This window comes from Pipistrellus hanaki (genome assembly GCF_964339955.1).
Source record: "Pipistrellus hanaki genome assembly, chromosome: 7".
Lineage (NCBI taxonomy): Eukaryota > Metazoa > Chordata > Mammalia > Chiroptera > Vespertilionidae > Pipistrellus > Pipistrellus hanaki.
Genome location: NC_140509.1, coordinates 67,185,654 through 67,205,258, shown reverse-complemented (window position 1 = coordinate 67,205,258; position 19,605 = coordinate 67,185,654). Strand labels below are relative to the sequence as shown.

Here is a 19,605-nt window from a genome sequence, read left to right as displayed (position 1 = left end):
TGGAAATATGGGATTGGAAGAAAGTGTTTCTGGGAGACAGACAAACGTGCTGAGAATTATCTAATTGAGAAAGAACCGTAGACTGTATGGGAGAGAAAAGTCATAAATGAGGCAGAGTGTCCTGAGAAGGTGGGAGGGAGACTGGCCGTAGCAACGGAGGCAGCTCTTCTGATAGGACATGAAGAAAGAAGGAAGGAATGGCTGCAGAGTAGAAAGTTTGGGAGGTTTTGTAACAGAAAAGGAAGGCATTTCCCATCTAATGACTTCCAGTTTCTCTGCGTAACCGGAAGCTAGGTGAGGAGTAGTTAGGACCAGGCATTAGAAGACCCTCCTCTGATCCAGCGAGGCAGTCCTGTGCTCGGCCTGGCTGCCATCACTCGGCATCAGAAGGATCACAGCTGTGGCCCCACGGAAAGGGAACCCCCAGCAAGGGCATGGTGGCCTGGCCTCACCATTGTCAGCTAAGTCTACATCTTTGCTTTCTCTTTCTTTCCCAGTGTGGGCCATTGTCGATAAGCCTGTCACTATGCTTGCCCTTGCCCCACAGTCCCACATCTTCCGCAACACTAAACTGGGAAACAAAGAGAGTGATAACCTCATGTCAAAGACTCCTCTCTCGTGCTTATTTGTGCTCTCTGGGTAATGTAATCTATGGGGAATGTCCAGCCATAAACACCACTTTTCCTTCTGCACACTCACCCTACTACCACCCACAAGGGCAATCTATCACATGGAGACAGCTGACTGCAGCTGGACTACTTCCAGGCTGGGAGATGTCCCCCCGTTGCTCTCCTGCCCCCAGTGGTTCTGGATCCTATGGCATGTGAAGATTTCTAGCACCTTTTCTCCTAAGAATTGCCAAGAATTGAGTCAAGCACAATGTACTCATCTTAGTATAAATTACAAGTCCTGCTATCTCCCTCCCTCTCCCATCCACCATTTTTTGACAATCCTTGTCATGTGATGAAGGAAAATCCCCTATTTCCTCTCTTCTTTTCTCAGCTTGTTATTGTATACCTTACCACATTCTATTTATTTTCTGTTTTGGAGACAATTCTTGATAAAGACAATAAAGCTAAAAATCTATCCAAAAATATCTCCCTGGAAGACCTGGAATAAATCCCCCCTTTTTAAATAAGAAAAGGTAAGCTAGATTAAATGATTTCTTGTGCCAGGCTAGCAGCTATAGAAGATAAATAATGAACAAAACATTTCTAGAAAACCTGTTCTACAACTGAGGTAAACAACAGGTGATTATAACCAAAATTATAATTAAAAAAAAACCTCTTAATACAAAAGCTATTTGGGGCATAATTTAGTTTTTCTTCCATGGCTCAAGACTTCTCAGAATCTTATAATGCTTCAGAGTCACTTGTTTTAAATAGCAATTACTAAATGGCACTTCAAAACAATCTTGGTGAAGAATGTAGCTTTCTTATTTTTAAAATTTCCATTTGTTGAAACTATAAAGGTTTTAAAATTTCCATTTGTTGAAACTATAAAGGTTTTAAAATTTCCATTTGTTGAAACTATAAGGCCAGTGATGCCACCTGATCCTTTGAAAATAGACTAAAACAGTGGTCTGCAAACTCATTAGTCAACAGAGCAGCACAGCGCTGGTCTTAAGTAATGTTTTTTCCTTTTAGTTGTTTGAAAATAGAGTAATACGATTGATGAATTTCATCTAACATTAATAGCTAGATAAGTAAGAAACACCTACTACATGGAAATTAATAATAAGTCATATCACCATAGTCTTATGACAGGAATGTTATCTTGGAGTATTTTTGTTTTGTTTTTTTTCTAATAAATCTTTATTGTTCAGATTATTACGATTGTTCCTCTTTTTTCCCCCCATAGCTCCCCTCCACCTGGTTCCCACCCACCCTCTGCCCTTATCTCCCCCTCCCCCAAGTGTCTTCATCCATAGGTATATGATTTTTGTCCAGTCTCTTCCCACATCCTCCACACCCCTTTCCCCCTAAGAATTGTCAGTCCACTCCCTTTCTATGCCCTGATTCTATTATATTCACCAGTTTATTCTGTTCATCAGATTTTTTATTGACTTGATTTTTAGATTCACTTGTTGATAGATATGTATTTGTTGTTCATAATTTTTACCTTTACCTTTTTCTTCTTCTTCCTCTTCTTAAAGAACCTTTCAGCATTTCATGTAATATAATACTGGTTTGGCAGTGATGAACTCCTTTAGCTTTTTCTTATCTGTGAAGTTCTTTATCTGACCTTCAATTCTGAATGATAACTTTGCTGGGTAGAGTAATCTTGATTGTAGGTTCTTGCTATTCATCACTTTGAATATTTCTTGCCACTACCTTCTGGCCTGCATAGTTTCTGTTGAGAAATAAGCTGACAATCATATGGGTGCTCCCTTGTAGGTAATTGTTTTTCTCTTGCTGCTTTTAATATTCTCTCTTTGTCTTTTGCTCTTGGCATTTTAATTATGATGTGTGTTGGTGTGGTCCTCTTTGGATTCCTTTTGTTTGAGGTTCTCTGCACTTCCTAGACTTGTAAGTCTATTTCTTTCATCAGGTAGGGGAAGTTTTCTGTCATTTCTTAAAATAGGTTTTCAGTATCTTTCTCTCTCTCTCTTCTTCTGCCCACCCCCTTATAATTTGGATGTTAATACACTTGAAGTTGTCCCAGAGGCTTCTTAAACTATCTTCATTTTTTTTAATTCTTTTTTTCTTTTTGCTTTTCTGGTTGGATGTTTTTTGCTTCCTCGTATTTCAAATCTGTTGACTTGATTCTTGTGATCCTCTAGTCTACTATTGGATCTTTGTATATTATTTTTCATTTCAGTCAATGTTCGCTTAATTTCTAGTTGGTCCTTTTTCATATCCTTGAGGGTCTCACTAAACTTAAAAGGCCTTTTCTAGAAAATTCTTGAAAAACCTTGTAACTGTGGTTTTGAATTCTATATCCAATCATTTGCTTTCCTCCATTTATTTCATTTTGTGACCTGTTTCTTTGTCTCTGCATTTTTGCTGCTTCCCTAAGTTGATAGAGTGTCTTTGTGTGGTAGGTGCCCTATAGGGCCCAGTGGCTTAGCCTCCCCAGTTACCTGAGGTGGACACTCTTGGTGCACTCCTTTTTGGGCTCTGTGCAGTCTTGTTGTAGTTAAGCCTTGGTTATTGTTGGTATCACTGGGAGGAATTGACCTCCAGGCCAATTCGCTGTGAAGATCAACTGTGTCTATGCTGGGAGAACTTCTGTGCTGGAGACACCCTTATAAAACAAGACTTGCAAAAGCCTCTGTGCTCAACTTGGATGGGATGGAGTCTCAGGGTGGATAGGACAGACTTTGCTTCCCGTCAGCCCTGTTGTAAAAGGCCCTTGGGTCTCAGTATCCTTTGGTCATTGCTGCAAGTACTTCTGAGAGAAAACCGCCCTTAAGTTTCGCCTGCTGTCAGACAGTTCAGTTTCTCCCCGAATGAGTCTGGGTCCCCAGAGTCTCACCCAGAACTGGAGTTCAGAGCCTTTGGGAGCTTTTTTCTTTCTCCTACTTGAGAAAGCTAGCCGTGTACTTAGTTGCCAGTCCTCTTTGAGAGTGTGTCTCTGTACCTCTGCCTTCTGCAGCTCCCCTGAGTCTCAGTGTGCTTTTCTGTTTCCTTTTAGTTATAGAATTTCCACTCAGCCAGCCTTCCTGTGGTTCTTGATGGTGTCTGTTTTGTCTTTTAGTTGTAGTTATGAAATTGTTGTGTGAGGCAGCAGTTTAGGTACTTACCTATGCCACCATCTTGGTTTTTCTCTCTTGGAGTATTTTTGAACTCGCTATTTAACAGCTCTACTCTCTGATAATATTTTTAACTGTCTTAATAAAGAAGAGTAAGAGAAGAAATACTTATACTCCTTTAAATGATCATTCAGAACTCTGCAACCATTTACCAACATTAATGGCATGACTAATGACAAAGTGTGACTTAAGGTGATTTAAAGACAATTTAAATTACATATAAAAAATGAAAACTTGCACTGAAGTATTAGAAAAATTTTTAAATTCCACTCCTAAAATTGTGAAGTAGAATTTTAAATGAGACTGAGAAATATGTGCAAAGCATCAACAAAATATTATGCTGTGAGAAAAGCTATACAAACAAAAGAATGTTGAAATCACTTTTCTATATAACATTAATTGCTAACTGACAGTATCATGTGTACAGCCCTGAGGCCAAGCTTAGCTCATCTGATTGGTATGGAGTGTGCCATGTCCCTGTCTATTTCCTTCTTGGGACTAGTGGAAATCAATTTTGCTTCTATTCTCATCTTACATTAATGAAATGTAAGCTCCACAGGAGAGGAACTTTGTTTTATTCATTGCTGTATCCTAGCACCCACATAGTAGGGGTTTGACAATACTTGTTAAATGAGTGGGTAAAGCTGTTTATCCAAGACTTCTTGCTGTGGATGGCCAATTTTATTTTTTGTAAAGTTAAACTGTGCATAACATGCTGACAAGTGGCTGGAGAGTTTTCCCTGTTACAAGAGTTTTTCACATCAGAGTTCAGTTAAAGGGTAATAATCTTCATGAAGAGATTATCAATATTATTTGGTATAGGTACAGTATTACATATATTCCATCCTACTTTTCAATTATTTGTATTTTTATAAAGAATTAATAATTAAAATCAATAGTTAAGACCTAATTTAAGAATAGCAGGATAAGTTATAAGGAGCAAAGAAAATTAAAGCATGAGACTGGATTATCCTTTGCCCTTAAATTGTATTTTCCAAGTCTGTAATCTTTGTTAGTATATACCGCCATTCCCCAAAGTGTGGTCTGCCTACCAAAGGGTATACAAGATGATTTTATTATTACAGGAACAACCTTTTACTTTAAGTGTTGCATATTTATTTCAGTGTGTACTAACCAACACACTGAAATACTAGTAAATATAACTAACATCAAATCTATTTTTATTTATATAAAATTTATATACAAGATATTTAAGTAAAAATTGATTTATTTAATTTAAAGAAAGACACTAAGTAACTAGTGGTATAGGCAGATATGCTAAACACTATAATAACTGCATGTGAATGACTGAAACTGGGAAAAGTCTGAGCTTGGTTTCTGCTTGGAGCAGTGAGGCTCAGACAGAGCAAAACCTGTTTTCCTAAGGAGTAAGGCTCTTCTGTTGCTGCACCATCTTTACCAGCTACACTTTTACCTAGTAAAAGTGGCTTTTAACCCTCTCAGACCCAATGCCTCCTTTTTACAGCACGTATTTTGAATGTCCTCCTTTACTATCTTTGAAAGGAAATCCATAGCCTATTTATCCACATAAGCTCAAAAAAATTATTGTAGGTTCTGAGCCATATTATAAATCAGAAATCAAAGAAAGGCTATATGTAACTTAAATATATAAATGTGTGGGTATAACCACCCGAGAATGCATAATGAAGTAGTTTATGTTGCAGCTACATGCAGAATCACTGTGAACGTTACAGCAACTAATGCAGACGGACACGTCTGCGATGTTAGTAACATAATCCGATGTCTTGCCCCTGGAGGTTTCCTAAGATGGAGAACAACTCCTGATAAGGTCTGCTCCCTGCCAAAGTTGCATTCCTGAAAAAGGAGTATTAAAACTGTGCAAAAGAATACTTTGTGCTTATATGTAAAACAAAGAAACAGGGCTAGGTTTCAAGCTTCTATAATTACAAGCAGGATTTTCAACTGCATGGATACCTGAACAGCCATTGAAATTTTGGACAAGATAACAGACAACTGCTGGACATGTAGAACTGTCCCAAACACTCTTGGGCATCTTGCACCCCTGACTCTTCCTCTACATTCCACTCGGACCCTGTCCATCATTGTGATGACCATAAATGCCCATCAACATTTGATCTCATAAATCCAATAGCACTCTCAGCCTTGTTTGTTTCTTATACTACTAATGTGTAGTTATTAATCCACTGTGGTCTTTTTATTTATTAGTGTCAGCTTTGGGTTCTAAAGCATCTTAAACAAAGAAGATTGTTAGCTCAATGGCTCCTAAAGCTATGATATTTTAGTTTATTATCATTACTGAAGTTTTATTGTTTATAGCTTGTCAACTATAAAGTTTCTCTGTTGGCTCAAAATTTATAAAATAATAATAATAGATACTTAAAGTAAATTTCAGAAAATCTGGTTGTTTTTAAGAAAAATATTTCAGAGTTGAGACTCCTGAAAGAATCTGAAATTCAATATAACTAGAAATCTGGTTACTGAAAATCAGATACTTTTTGAATTATCTAAGCCACCCAGGGCTGCAAATTTTGACAGCATAGCTTTAAAAGCAGATTCTTGGCATAAATCTGAGTGGATTTTGACCAAGTCATGCTGAGAAATTTGCAACTGCAGCATTTATTGGGGTATTCAAGAAAAAGAAAAAGAATTAATGAAACTTTCCAGGGTAAAGGACCTTCAACTTAACTGAACTTCTGAACTTAATTTAACGCCCTGTTGTAATCTTTCTGACACTTTGAAGAATAGTTCTGGAGACTCTCCAAATAGAAACTCCTCACTGTTCATTCTTAAACAGTGTGAAATCTGTCAACCCAACCAGGTCATCAAGGGGGCAGGCTGAGATTTGTCATTACAGATAGGGATGTTCTCTAGCACACCGAAGATGCTGGGCAGATTTTGCTTTCTCCCAGGAGCTAGAGCCTGGCATTTTGAGAGTCTAATTTCCCTTCATTTGGAAAGCTGGCTTAGCATGTATGCTTGAATAAATATGCCCTACACAAATTACCAAAGCGATGGCTTGACATCTGTTCCCTTAATTATTACCACAAATAATAACTGACTATTGAAAAAAACTAACAGAGCTTTATTTTCAAAATTGGAAAGTTGAAAATACTTGCCTCAGCTCAAACTAGAACCTGCTCTTTTTAAATTAGCAATTCTATGTGCAAAAAATTAGGGATTAAGTGGTAAGTATGTAAACAGTTTAGTGGGTAAGAAAGACAAATGAATATGACAATTCTGATATGCATAAGTAACTTCTTTAGTGAATATAAGTTGGGGTTGGGTTGCTATAGGAGCCCAACACAGACTCCCAGCAACCACTAGAAAAGGCAAGGAATATTTTTCGTACAACCACCTTCTTTTTGCTCTCTCAGCCCCTCCACCCCAACTTCCAGTTCTCCCCCAAACAGAGCCTCCACCATTCTGAGATAGAACCCCAAGCTTTAGACTGTTTCCTTTGCCCCCTTCCATCAGAATCTATCAAATACTGCCTGCCTGCAGACTAATTCAAGCTAAGGTATTCATTGATTGGCCAAGCAATTCTTTCCAGATAATAGTTGTATTCTGACTAGGTCTGCCTTTACACATTCCATTAAATATTATTGAGCACATATGTACTGGGTGGGTTCATTTCAATTCTTTTACCCAAAAGACTAATAATGAGTGGAAGAATCAAGACTTGAGCCTGGTGATCTCATTCTTGAATAAGGGCTCCTTTCTTGGAATTACACATTAATCCATTTTATCGTACCATTTGTAGCCTACATATACAGCCCCATTGACATAGAAATGCACTAAGATTCCACGTAAAACAGTAGGATGATGCTAAACATGGTGCACGTAGGTAGAGACGTGTGAAACATCAGGGAGAATGGTAGCACTACCATAGTGCCATAGCTGCTCCTAGAGATCCAGCTCCCATGAGGGCACTGCCTAGTTATCCAGCACACTAGCTGCCCGCTGGAAGAGCAACTAGAGGTCCCAAGACAGTTCAGATATTCCATCCTCCCAACCCAGGACTACTGTTTTCAGCTATTACTGCCATGGAGAAATATGAGTGAGCTTCCTTATTGACAGAGAACTCTCTGGGGGAAGAGGCTGTGTCTTCATCATCTTTGTATTCCCAGTACTGCCCACTGCCTGAACCCAAGTAAACCCTTAGTTAATATTTCAAGAAGAAAAGGAATGCACAGGCAGGAAAGCAAAGGGAAAAGAAAGGAAAAGGGATAAGGCGGGAGTAAAGGGAAGGGAAGGGAAAAGGAAAGGAAAGACGAGTTATTAAAAATAATCAAAGACAACTGTCCTTGCTTGTTCCACAGTGCTTAGCTGAACTGATTCTATGGCTACCAAGTCCCCCCTGCCTTCCCTTCTTCTCTTCCATCTGCTTCACTTCAGACACAGCAATTAAACTCTTCATTCTGAAAAAGCCAGTGCTAATGAGCCAAAATAAAGGTCAGAGAAAGCTCAACACAAACACTTTGCATACTCTTTAGTGCATTTCTATGCTACCATCCTTTCTCCTTTCCATTTGCAACTCCACAACTCCTACTTGAGCAGGCCTCTCTAGCATTAGCAGGTTATGTGTTATATTCATATTTTTCCCAATATGGGCTTCTATAAGCTTGGTTTTAGTCATCTGTGGTCTCCATTGGCCTAAGAATAGGAACATATTTCCAATTGGCCACTCTACCCCTGCCGTAGTTAGCCTTCACCGTACCTGGAAGGGCATGTCGAACCCTGCCCAGGACCAGAAAGAACACAACCTCACAGATAGCAAATCTAAAACCCATGTGGAATTCTGGGTAGTGCAAAAAATTTCTTTTCAGATTGACTTTCACTGGTACAGAGACCGCCTCTGGTGGATGCTTGTATGCCCCTTCTCTTCTGAATCCCCTTCTTCATGCCTTTCTCCTACCCTTTTCTTTTACCCTCTCCATTCTGCCAATCCCCTACAGACATACCAGGCACCATCAAGGGCAAGAGGCAAAGTGAGTCATCACATTCTTGAGTGTAGAACCCACTAGACAAATGATCTTCCTCTTGCTCACATTTTCCACTTTGCATGATAATTTCTAGGCATTTATATACTAAAATATTGCTTACCCATCACAGCCTAAGTGGAACCAAAAGCAGTAAAGACCATGAAGAGCCCATTCCACCACCCTTCTCTAGTTAGCTGAGGGCAAAAACTCTGTCTTAAAAATCCTGTATACTCAAGTTCCCCTGTACCTTGTACAGAGAAGGTACTTAATGGATATTTAAAGGTGGAGCCTTCCCGGTGTTTGCCACACAGCTTAGACCTAGGCACCAAGAGAGGCTCAGAAAGAACAAATGGCCAAGTCATGCCAAAAGGGCTTCCGTTTCATTGACAGCTACTAAATAATAGTTCATATTTATTAGATAACTATTCCTGATTAGGGTGTTATTTAGCATTATATAGATAATTAATGTTATATTTAAGAAAGAGGGAGAAAAGAGGGAAGAAAAGAATGCCTATGTTAGGTAATATTACGCTCTCAGACTACTTCTCAATCAGCAGTTGCCCTTTGGCTAAAACCTTATGTGACTTGAAGTCTACGTTCCACCGTGGTTAAACACTAGGCCTGTGTGGATCCTTCACGGTTTCATTTTGAGCAGCCTGTTTGCCCAAATACCTCCCACTCTTTCCCTTCCCCAGAAACTCAGGCTCTGCTCTATGTATACAACAAAAACGTGTGTCTTTTCCAGAGCTTGAGGTATAACCAATGCCTACGAATGTCTTTGTATAATAACATAATAATCAAATCACATTAAGTCAGTGTCAGTAATACATGTATTTTCTATTTTTAAATCTACACATGATTTATTATTCACCTTTGAATATTCCATTTGTACATTTAGTGAAAGAAACGGGGAAGTTATATACATAGAATCATTTCCAAATTTTACTATGAAGTTATTTCTGTTTTTTTTCTAGTTAAATCTTTATTGATTTTAAAATACTTATATTTATGAATTATAATAAACTTCCTTTTATTGTTTTAATTAATGCCATACTTTTTAAAGGAAGAGAAGCTGAGATTTCTTGAGTATTGATGTATCCCTGTGTCCTAGGGAAAACAGAGTTTCGTGTTAGACTTTCACGTGTCCCCTACTCTTTTTCCTTTCCTATAAAGAGCAGGATATAATGAGCACAGAATCATCTTCAAAATCAAATAGACCTGGGATCCAGTCTCAGCACTGCTACTTACCAATTGTGTAATTTTGGATAAATTACTAAACCTTTCAAATCCATTAGTTCATCTGTACAATGTACCTATTAATAGCAACTTCCTAATGCCCACCTTTATGAAAAATAAATGGGATGACAAATGTAAACATACCTCATAGGTCCTCAGTATTTCTTAGTTCCATTCTCCTACTTTCTATAATTTTTTTAAAAATATATTTTATTGATTTTTCACAGAGAGGAAGAGAGAGGGATAGAGAGTTAGAAACATCGATGAGAGAGAATCATTGATCAGCTGCCTCTTGCACACCCCCTACGGGGATGTGCCCGCAAGCAAGGTACATGCCCTTGCCCGGAATCAAACCTGGGACCTTTCAGTCCGCAGGCCGACGCTCTATCCACAAGCCAAGCCGGTCCCGGCACCATTCTCCTACTTTCAAGTGCTGTTCTTGCTATAGGTGAAACAAGTAGAAAGAGTGGCCACTTATTTTTTTCTAGATTAAGTATATCAGTTATATCTTTGGGGACAGTTCAGGTACCCAATCAGGTGGACACTGCAGTATGTGTCTCTCTCATGTCAGTGTTTCTGTCTCTCCCTCTCCTTTCCACTCTCTCTAAAAATCAATGGAATAAATATCCTTGGGTAAGGATTAGAAGAAAAAAGAGGAGAAGGAGGAGGAGGAGGAGAAGGAGGAGGAGGAGGAGATGGGGAAAGGGGAGGGGAGAGGAAAGAAAGAACAGACACCTATTTATCTGTAAGGGACCTGGTGGGGGATAAAAAATGGAAAAATAAGTTGGCATTACATTGTGGAGAGCCATGAATACCAGAATTAATAATATAAATGTAACTAAGTAGACATTGGGGAGCCATTGAAGAATTTGGAGTAGAGAGCTGACATGATGGAAATTGTGTTTGAGGAATAAATCTGTCAGTGGGAGGTGAGATAGATTAGAGGGGACAACTGGAGGCAATCAAAGGGTTAGTTCATGATTCTGGGGTAGAGGATAAGCAGACAGATTGAAAGGGGGTCATGTATATTACAACACACATCTGGAATTTTTGTAGTGAACTATAACAATCCAAACACATATCTCCAAATATAAGAACAAACTTATTTAAAATATATGCTGAGAACTAGGGAGTTAATGCAGCAGTTTTTAACCTCTGGAGACTTAGAATCAACTGAAAGTTTGGTCATCTCAATTTGCTCACCACAAACCATTGCCCTCAAAACCCGGGATTTGCTAAACATTTCAAACTCTGAGAAGCGGAAGGTTCAATAAAACCACATTGTGCCTGGCATACATTTCTTCTTTAGGACTGAGGAAATTTGAGCTGCTTCTCACTAATTCATTTAAATTTCATTCAAACTGGGATTTTGAAAAGTCTCTCTATTGCCCAGAGAAGTCTTAAGAGCTTATTTTTTTAAAGCCCTTTTCCCTCCTTACAAAAAGGAAACAGTTTTTCAACCAGCCCTGATCCCCAGAATTTAGAGATTCATAATCCATGGGTAGAAATGGGGTGTATATTAGGTAAATCAATAGGCTAAAAACAGCATGTTTTGTCAAAAAAGCAGTGCTTTGGGTAGTTGAGGAGGACAAGGGTTTTGACCCTCTTGAACACTTTTTGAGCACATTTTCCTAGCGCTGATGTAGCAGGTGTGGGTACAGTGAACTGAGGAAGGAGTTCATTCTATTCTATGATTCATATCAGCCATGTTGGTTTTTCTCTTCACTGTCAAGAACATAAAAGAGAAATGACAACTGAAAAGTAAACATGTTAAAAAGTGGAACTAGAGAAACAATGTACCCTGCCTTAAAGACTTTCTTTTTCCTCCTCCTCCTCCTCCCACTCAGTGGCAGTGTCAAAGCAAAGCTCTTCTTTTAGTGACAGCCATCAAGTAGTCGTGAGTACTGTACATAGAAGAGCTGATGACATGGAGATATAATGCATCTCCATTCAAGACCTCAATTTCGAGAACTTCTTCGCTCCTTTTAACTCAGATATATCATTTGCAAATATTTTCTCCCATTCAGTAGGTTGTCTTTTCATTTTGTTGATAGTTTCCTTTGTTGAAGCTTTTTAGTTTGATGTAGTCCCACTTATGTTTGTCTTTGTTGCCTTTGCTTTTGGTGTCAGATTTAGAAAATGATCAGTAAGGCCTATATCAAGGAGATTACCATCTATGTTTTTTCCTAAGAGTTTCATGGTTTCAGGTCTTATATTCAAGTCTTTAATCCATTTTGAGTTAAATTTTGTGCATGAGGTAATATAGTTGTCCAATTTTATTCTTTTTTACATGTCTGATCAGTTTTCTCAACACTATTTATGAAGGGGTTGTCTTTTTCCCAATGTATATTCTTGGCTTTTTGTCAAGAATATAAATTAATTGCACGTACATGTGTGGGTTTATTTCTGGGCTCTTTATTTTATGTATCTGTTTTTATGCCAATACTGGTACTATGCTATTTTAATTACTATAGCATTGAAATAAAGTTTGCAATCAGGGAACATGATGACTTGATCTTTATTCATATTTCTCAAGATCACTTGGGCTATTTGAGATTTTCTGTGGTTCCATACAAAATTTAGGGTTTTTTTTTTTTTCTACTTCTATGAAAAGTGCCATTAGAATTTTGATAGGGATTACATTGAATTTGTAGATTGCTTGTGGTAGTATGGACATTTAACAATATTATTTTTCCAATCCATGAGTCCAGACTATTTTCCCATTTATTTGTGTGTTCTTTAATTTCTTTCATTGCTGTCTTATAGTTTTCAGGATACATGTTTTTCACCTTCATGGTAAAATTTATTCCTAGGTATTTTATTTTTTTGGATGTAATTATAAATGAAATTTGTTGTCTTAATTTATCTTTCTGATAGTTCATTATTAGCATATAGAAATGCAACAGGTTTTTGTGTATTGATTTTGTGTCCTGCAATTTTACTTAATTTGTTTATTAGTTCTAATAACAGTTTTTTAATAGAGTCAATGGGGTTTTCCATCAAGATTATTTCTATATTTTAAAGGGCTTTTTGGCAGCTTGTTCTTTTTATGAATAAATAGACTTTACTAGTAATGTCTAGAGAGGTTAAACTGTGAAAGGTGAGAATTGAGTGGTAAAGTCATTACACCTAAAATCAAACTAATTACTTTTCAACATTTTTAAAATTGCATCTTTAAAACTAGAATTTCATCATGATTTCTCCAAGGCTCATCATTCTTGGAATTAGAACTGGAGCACACACGTAGGAAAGTTATTTAATTCTGTCAGCATGCATTTAACACCTATAACTTGCAGCATATTGTGCAAATGCAAAGAAAACTAGCAGGAATCTGGCCTCCTAGACCTTAAAGCCTAAGGAGAAAGTCAGAAGTGTAGATAAGTGATTTGCAATCACATAGGCCCAGCTGAGTGTGACAGAGGCCAATCACAGTGAATGGTGGTAGAGGAGGATCTGGACCCAGAACTCCACTTGGTGGTTTGAGAAAATGATTCCAAAAACTAACATATACATTTTAGCATCTTGTACTTTTTAAATTGGAATATTATTTTTAAATGGCATTTGATTATGATATTTCTGTAAACTGAGAGGATTTATTCAAATTAAATCAATGAATTTTATGTGAAGTTTTCATTATGTGTAAGATGATGTACTAGATATAAGGGATTACAAAATTAGATAAGATGGTTTCTGACTTTGGGGAGTAATAAGTTATTTATACCAATAAGTCTGTAGAACAAGACATATTAAAATTTTTATGAGAACAATAAACAAAGCATATGAATAACCACTAACCCAGCAAGGAATTGTATTATAATTATCACATAATTATTATAACATATAACAATAATTATATAACATATAAGTATTATAATAATTAGTGCAGTTATAAAAGTAGGGCATTTGTTATTAACATTATTTAAAAGATTTAGTTGGATTAATGCTCTGAAAGTATTGATATTAGATTTATGAAGCTGGGGCTTCATGTTTGTTTGAGGTAAGTTCTGCTCACTTAAATATAAAGGTTTTCTTTGTTCCTGGGATCACCAGCTACTACGTAGCTATGCGTACTCTGGACACAATGCAGGCAGACCTTGCTGAAGGAAACAGGCTTAACAGCTAACCAAAAGAGCCTCATCATGTAGGTGTACTTACAGGTTTTTTTATCCCAGGTATTTATTCTAGGTTTAAGGTTTCTCCTGGTGCCAAAATTTATTAGCCCTTATGAAGAGAATATGTCATAGAGAAGGTACTCAAAATGAAAATAATTTTATTACCATTTTTGCATTTAAGCCAACCCCAACTTGTGAATTTTTAATTACCATACTGGCCATGCCAATTTAAACTTTATAACCCTAAAATTAGTGTCTAAATAGCACAGAAATGTGTTAATATGCACATATTTGTGGAATTCATAAAGAACAAGTAAGCAGAATATGGATTTTACAGTGAAGGTCAATGTGCATGTAGATTAGGCAATGAAATATTCTGGAGCAGCATTTTATAACTATTCCAAACGGGATTCGGGGACCCATTGCCCATAAAACAATAAAATTCAAATAAAAAGCACCACTAGGATAATTCTGAATGCCTTTAAATAATGATCTTTTTAATTATATAAAGGCATTAAATAAACCCGGTGTTTTATTATTAGGGACATTGTTAAGACTAAATTTTCACAAGCTGAATTTAGTTATCTGTAAAGCTTAGCTTTGCTAATCATTTAAATGTCTTCTCAGAAGTACATATTATGATATTTCTAATATAATAGCTATTCACTGAAAGTCCTTTGGAAACAAATGTGTCAGATCTTATTCAGTAATTGTATAACACACTTCAACACTTCACAAAGCAGTATTTATGACTATTATTTACAGATTATTCTTTATATGGATTTTTTCTCCCAACTGTATCTTCATCATCTTATATGCTAGCTTTTCATTATTTCACATAGTACAAAAGTACTCCATAGATGAAAGTTGATAAATAAGTTATTAATATTGTTTTAAATAAATTTATTTTTGCATCATTGAATGTTCTTCCTCTTTAGAGAGCTACCTTGAGGATTTTTTTTTTCATTTAGCTTTGTGTATGTTCTCAAATAAGAAAATTAAGCCCTCTTGCTTTTATGAATAGCTATCTAGCATAAATTCTGAATTATTTTCTTGTTGATTAAAGGATACCCAGGTGGAAATGCTAAAAATCATTGTCATGGTTTGCCTTGGAGTTTAGAAAATATTGCTATATGTAGTATATGCTACATTTTTTAACCTATAGGCTACCATAAAAATTAACTATAAGATGACTTTATTGTCTAGATTTATTTTATTATTGAATTATTTTTACATTATCTGAGCTTATGCTCCAAAAATGTGACAGGACTGGAACTAGGGTGAGGGACTGAGGCATTTACCTCAGGCTCAAAATTCAAGAGGGTACCAAATAACTCAGTAATCAACATATATCATATTTTAACAAGGTATTTTTAAAATAAAAATTAAGGCCAAGAGCTCCAGTCGTTTTGGCTCAGTGGATAGAGCGCCAGCCTGCAGATTGAAGGGTCCCAGGTTTGATTCCAGTCAAGGGCATATGCCCGGGTTTCAGTAAGGCTTGTGCAGGAGGCAGCTGATCCCCAGTAAGGCTTGTGCAGGAGGCAGCTGATCAATGATTCTCTCTCATCGTTGATGTTTCTATCTCTCTCCCTTCCTCTCTGAAATCAATAAAAATATATTTAATTTCAAGAAATACCATAGATCTAAATCAAGATCAAGAGATCTGTGTTCTGCCATATTTGTGGACTATTATCTGTTTGATTACATGGTGAAACAAACAAGTAAGGAAAGAGAGAATCTTGTTTTTTCTTCATTGGTTTAAGGATAAAATGGATCTAAACTTAATATCTCCATTTCACAGGATGATTAGATTAATAGTATTTTAATCAAAATGACAATTTTAGTGAGTAGAAACTATTACTTTCTGATCACCTACATTTACTGTATGTAACTCATGTATGGGTATGTAACATGTAACTCATATTTAAGTCCATATCCTCATTTTACAAATTTCCCTAATTGTTTCATTTATGGAAATTTTTTCTGATCCAGGTTCCAATTCAGGGTCATGCTATGCTTTTAGTGCACTATATCTGGCATCTACTATTATGAAACAATAGCCAAGATTGTCTTTTATATAGTTAAAATTTTTTAAGAATATAGATCAATATTTTGTAGATTATTCTTCAACTGATATCTCCTTTTTATTGGGGTCAGATGTGCTTTTGGTGGAGGAACATACAGAGGCAATATCATATTACATCAGGAAGAATATGTCAGTTTCTCCCATCATTGGTGATGATAACTTTATTTTAAAAAGTATAACATTTGTTCATTAAAATACTACTCTCTTTTTTTTTCTAATGAATATTTGTGGGGAAGATACTTTGATACAATCTAATTATCTTTTTTTAATATATTTTTATTGATTTCTTACAGAGAGGAAGAGAGAGGGATAGAGAGTTAGAAACATCGATGAGAGAGAAACATCGGTCAGCTGCCTCTTGCATACCCCCTACTGGGGATGTGCCCACAACCAAGGTACATGCCCTTGACCAGAATCAAACCTGAGACCTTTCAGTCCGCAGGCCGACGACGCTCTATCCACTGAGCCAAACTGGTTTCGGCCAATGTAATTATCTTGTTGCTTTTTAAACTTTCACTTAATAATTTTAGTATCCATTGATGATTTTATTTGAATCAGTTATTATTATGAAGGTTGAAAAATAGTAATTTTCTAACTCTTAATGTCATCTACATTATTAGTTGTCAATCTCAGCAAGAAAGAACTTTCCTCCTTATTTATTTGCTATTTACTTGCTTACTACCAGTACGGACTGTGGATTCTTCTGTCAGCCTATGGTTTATAATACATTCTTCCATCTTCCATTTTGATGCTGCAGTTTTCTCATTTTTGTTCAGAGGGATCCCTTCCAGTTGTCTCCTCTGTCTGTCATTTTTAAGTAATCCCTTCAATATTTGAGCGCTCCCTTATTTTTTGGCAGAACAAGAAGTTATAGTTCATCTTGTTCTTTGCCTGCCCCAGTTTTCAGCTATTTCACCAAGGTGGTCTGGTTCCCTTTACTTAAAATTTATATTTGAAAAAACAAAATCTGAGTGCTAAATATGCTTGTCTACTAGGAAGTTGTTGCTTCTGAACATACAATAAAATGTGCTCTTTCAAGCGCATAGTTCAGTGAATTCTGTCAGATTTATATGCCCATGGTCAGTGCTCCAGTCTTCATTGTATTTAATCTATTAGCAGCATTTGAGACTGAGGATCACAACTTTCTCCTCACAATATGTCTTCACTAGCCTCCCAAACAGTGATACTCTCCTGGTTGTCCTCCAGCCGCCTGGGTACTCCTTCTGTCTCTTTTGATCTTTTCTACTCTTCTCAGACCCATTAAAGTTGATGTACTGCAGAACTCAGGCTTGGATGCTTTTCTCGTCTGTATCTACACTCATTCCCTAGGTAATCTCATCTGACAACTCCTAAATTTGTGTTTTTAACTCAGTCTTCTCCCCTAAGCTCTGGATTTTATATCTGCTTATTTCTATTATTTCATATGTGTGGGGGTTTTTTCTATTGATTTCAGAGAGAGGAAGGGAGAGGGAGAGATAGAAACATCAATGATGATTCTCTCTGCCTCCTATATGCCCCCTTCTGGGGATTGAACCCACAACCCAGCCGTATACCCTGACCAGGATTCAAACCATGACCTCCTGATTCATAGGTTGACCCTCAACCCGTTGAGCCATGCTGGCCGGGCTCAAAATATTTTTTTAAATAAGTAAATCACTTACTTTATCTTGGACTTTGACTTGATAAACTGATGCAAATGAGTAAGAACTCACTAGTAGAATTGTTTATATAATCCATTTTTAATACTGATATGTGCCTAAACACCCAACTTTTTTTTAAATATAATTTGTTGATTTTTTACAGAGAGGAAGAGAGAGGGACAGAGAGTTAGAAACATCGATGAGAGAGAATCATCGATCAGCTGCCTCTTGCACACCCCCTACTGGGGATGTGCCTGCAACCAAGGTACATGCCCTTGACTGGAATCGAACCCGGAACCTTTCAGTCCTCAGGCTGACACTCTATCCACCGAGCCAAAGCGGTTTCTGCTAAATGCCCAGCTTTTATTTATATTCCTCTTATCTCTGTATGTACTTGATTGCCTCTTTCCATACATGAAATCTAGATTCATTTTAAAATAAATAAAAAAAATTAATTAGGCAGCATTTCCAGAGAACAGTAGGTTTTGTCTGCCTTGAATTATGCCTCAGCATGTATAATACAATCTAAGTAACAAACGAATGTCAGTCACTCACTCACTGTCAGTGGGGAGAGCCGCATGGCTAAGGAGCCCCTGACCACTGTTTCCGCTGCCTCTGGCATCCACTGTGATTTTGAGCTCCACAGAGGGAAAGGGCAGATGGGAGCAGGCATGAGAGAAACCAAAGTTCTTTATCTATGAACAGTACATTTTCCTACTAAACTGTCCAATTGACTCCAGATCCAAAATTGGCAGCAGATGTCTCTTACGTGGCCCTAGAGTGACTCACACACCATTTCAGCTGAGACAAGACATACCTTGACAGGCATTCAAATAATGTGCTTGGGGTATTTCTGGACAGTCACCACGATGTCAACAGTCAAGTTTTGAAAGGTATATGTGAATGAGTATCAAAATATCTCTCTTGACAGGATCAGACTCTCACGGCCACCGGCACGAGAGAATATGCTCCATTAGAAAGCAAACGCTTCATGTCAGGAGAATGTAGGTGGCTTTTTAGGCTGAAATTATTCATGCCTGTGCCACTGATGTTCTTGGAACATTAGAAAACATTTCTTCTTGTCTAAGTTAGTGTATCCTCAATCCTTCTACTTCAAGTACAGGATTTGATCAGACTAGAATGAGTATAGAATGAGAACCTAATCTAAATGTTAGAACATTGGTTCTAATGCAGCAGGGGGGGGGGGGGAGGCTTAACTGTTTCTTTAAATTTATGCTGAAGTATGGGAATTTTTCTTACTAAGTATATCGGTATCATTAATAAGAAAGTACAGCTTTTAATTCATACACTTTGTCTTCCAAAATTGCATTTTAAAATATCTCAACTTTTAAAAAAATTTTTTAGCCAAAACCGGTTTGGCTCAGTGGTAGAGAGACAGTCTGCAGACTGAGGGGTCCCAGGTTCGATTCCGGTCAAGGGCATGTACATTGGTTGCAGGCACATCCCCGGTAGGGGGTGTGCAGGAGGCAGCTGGTCGATGTTTCTCTCTCATCGACGTTTCTAGCTCTCTATCTCTCTCCCTTCCTCTCTGTAAAAAATCAATAAAATATACTTTTAAAAAAATTTTTTTAATGTACGTAATGGTTTTTAGTGAAAGGGGAAGGGGGCGGGGAGAGAGAGACAGAGAGAGAAAGTTTGATTGGTTGGTCTACTTGTGTATGCATTCACTGGTTGATATGTACCCTGACCAGGTATCCAATCTGCAATCTTGGTGTATGGACATGATGTTTTAATCAACTGATCTACCTGTCCAGGGCTAAAAATATTTCAG

General features: G+C 37.2%; 1 protein-coding gene across 2 annotated transcripts in view; it reads left to right on the top strand.

Moving 5' to 3' along the window:
* Positions 1-19,605, top strand: part of PDE7B (phosphodiesterase 7B) — a 261,989-nt gene that overhangs the window by 204,296 nt on the left and 38,088 nt on the right. The window lies entirely within an intron of this gene.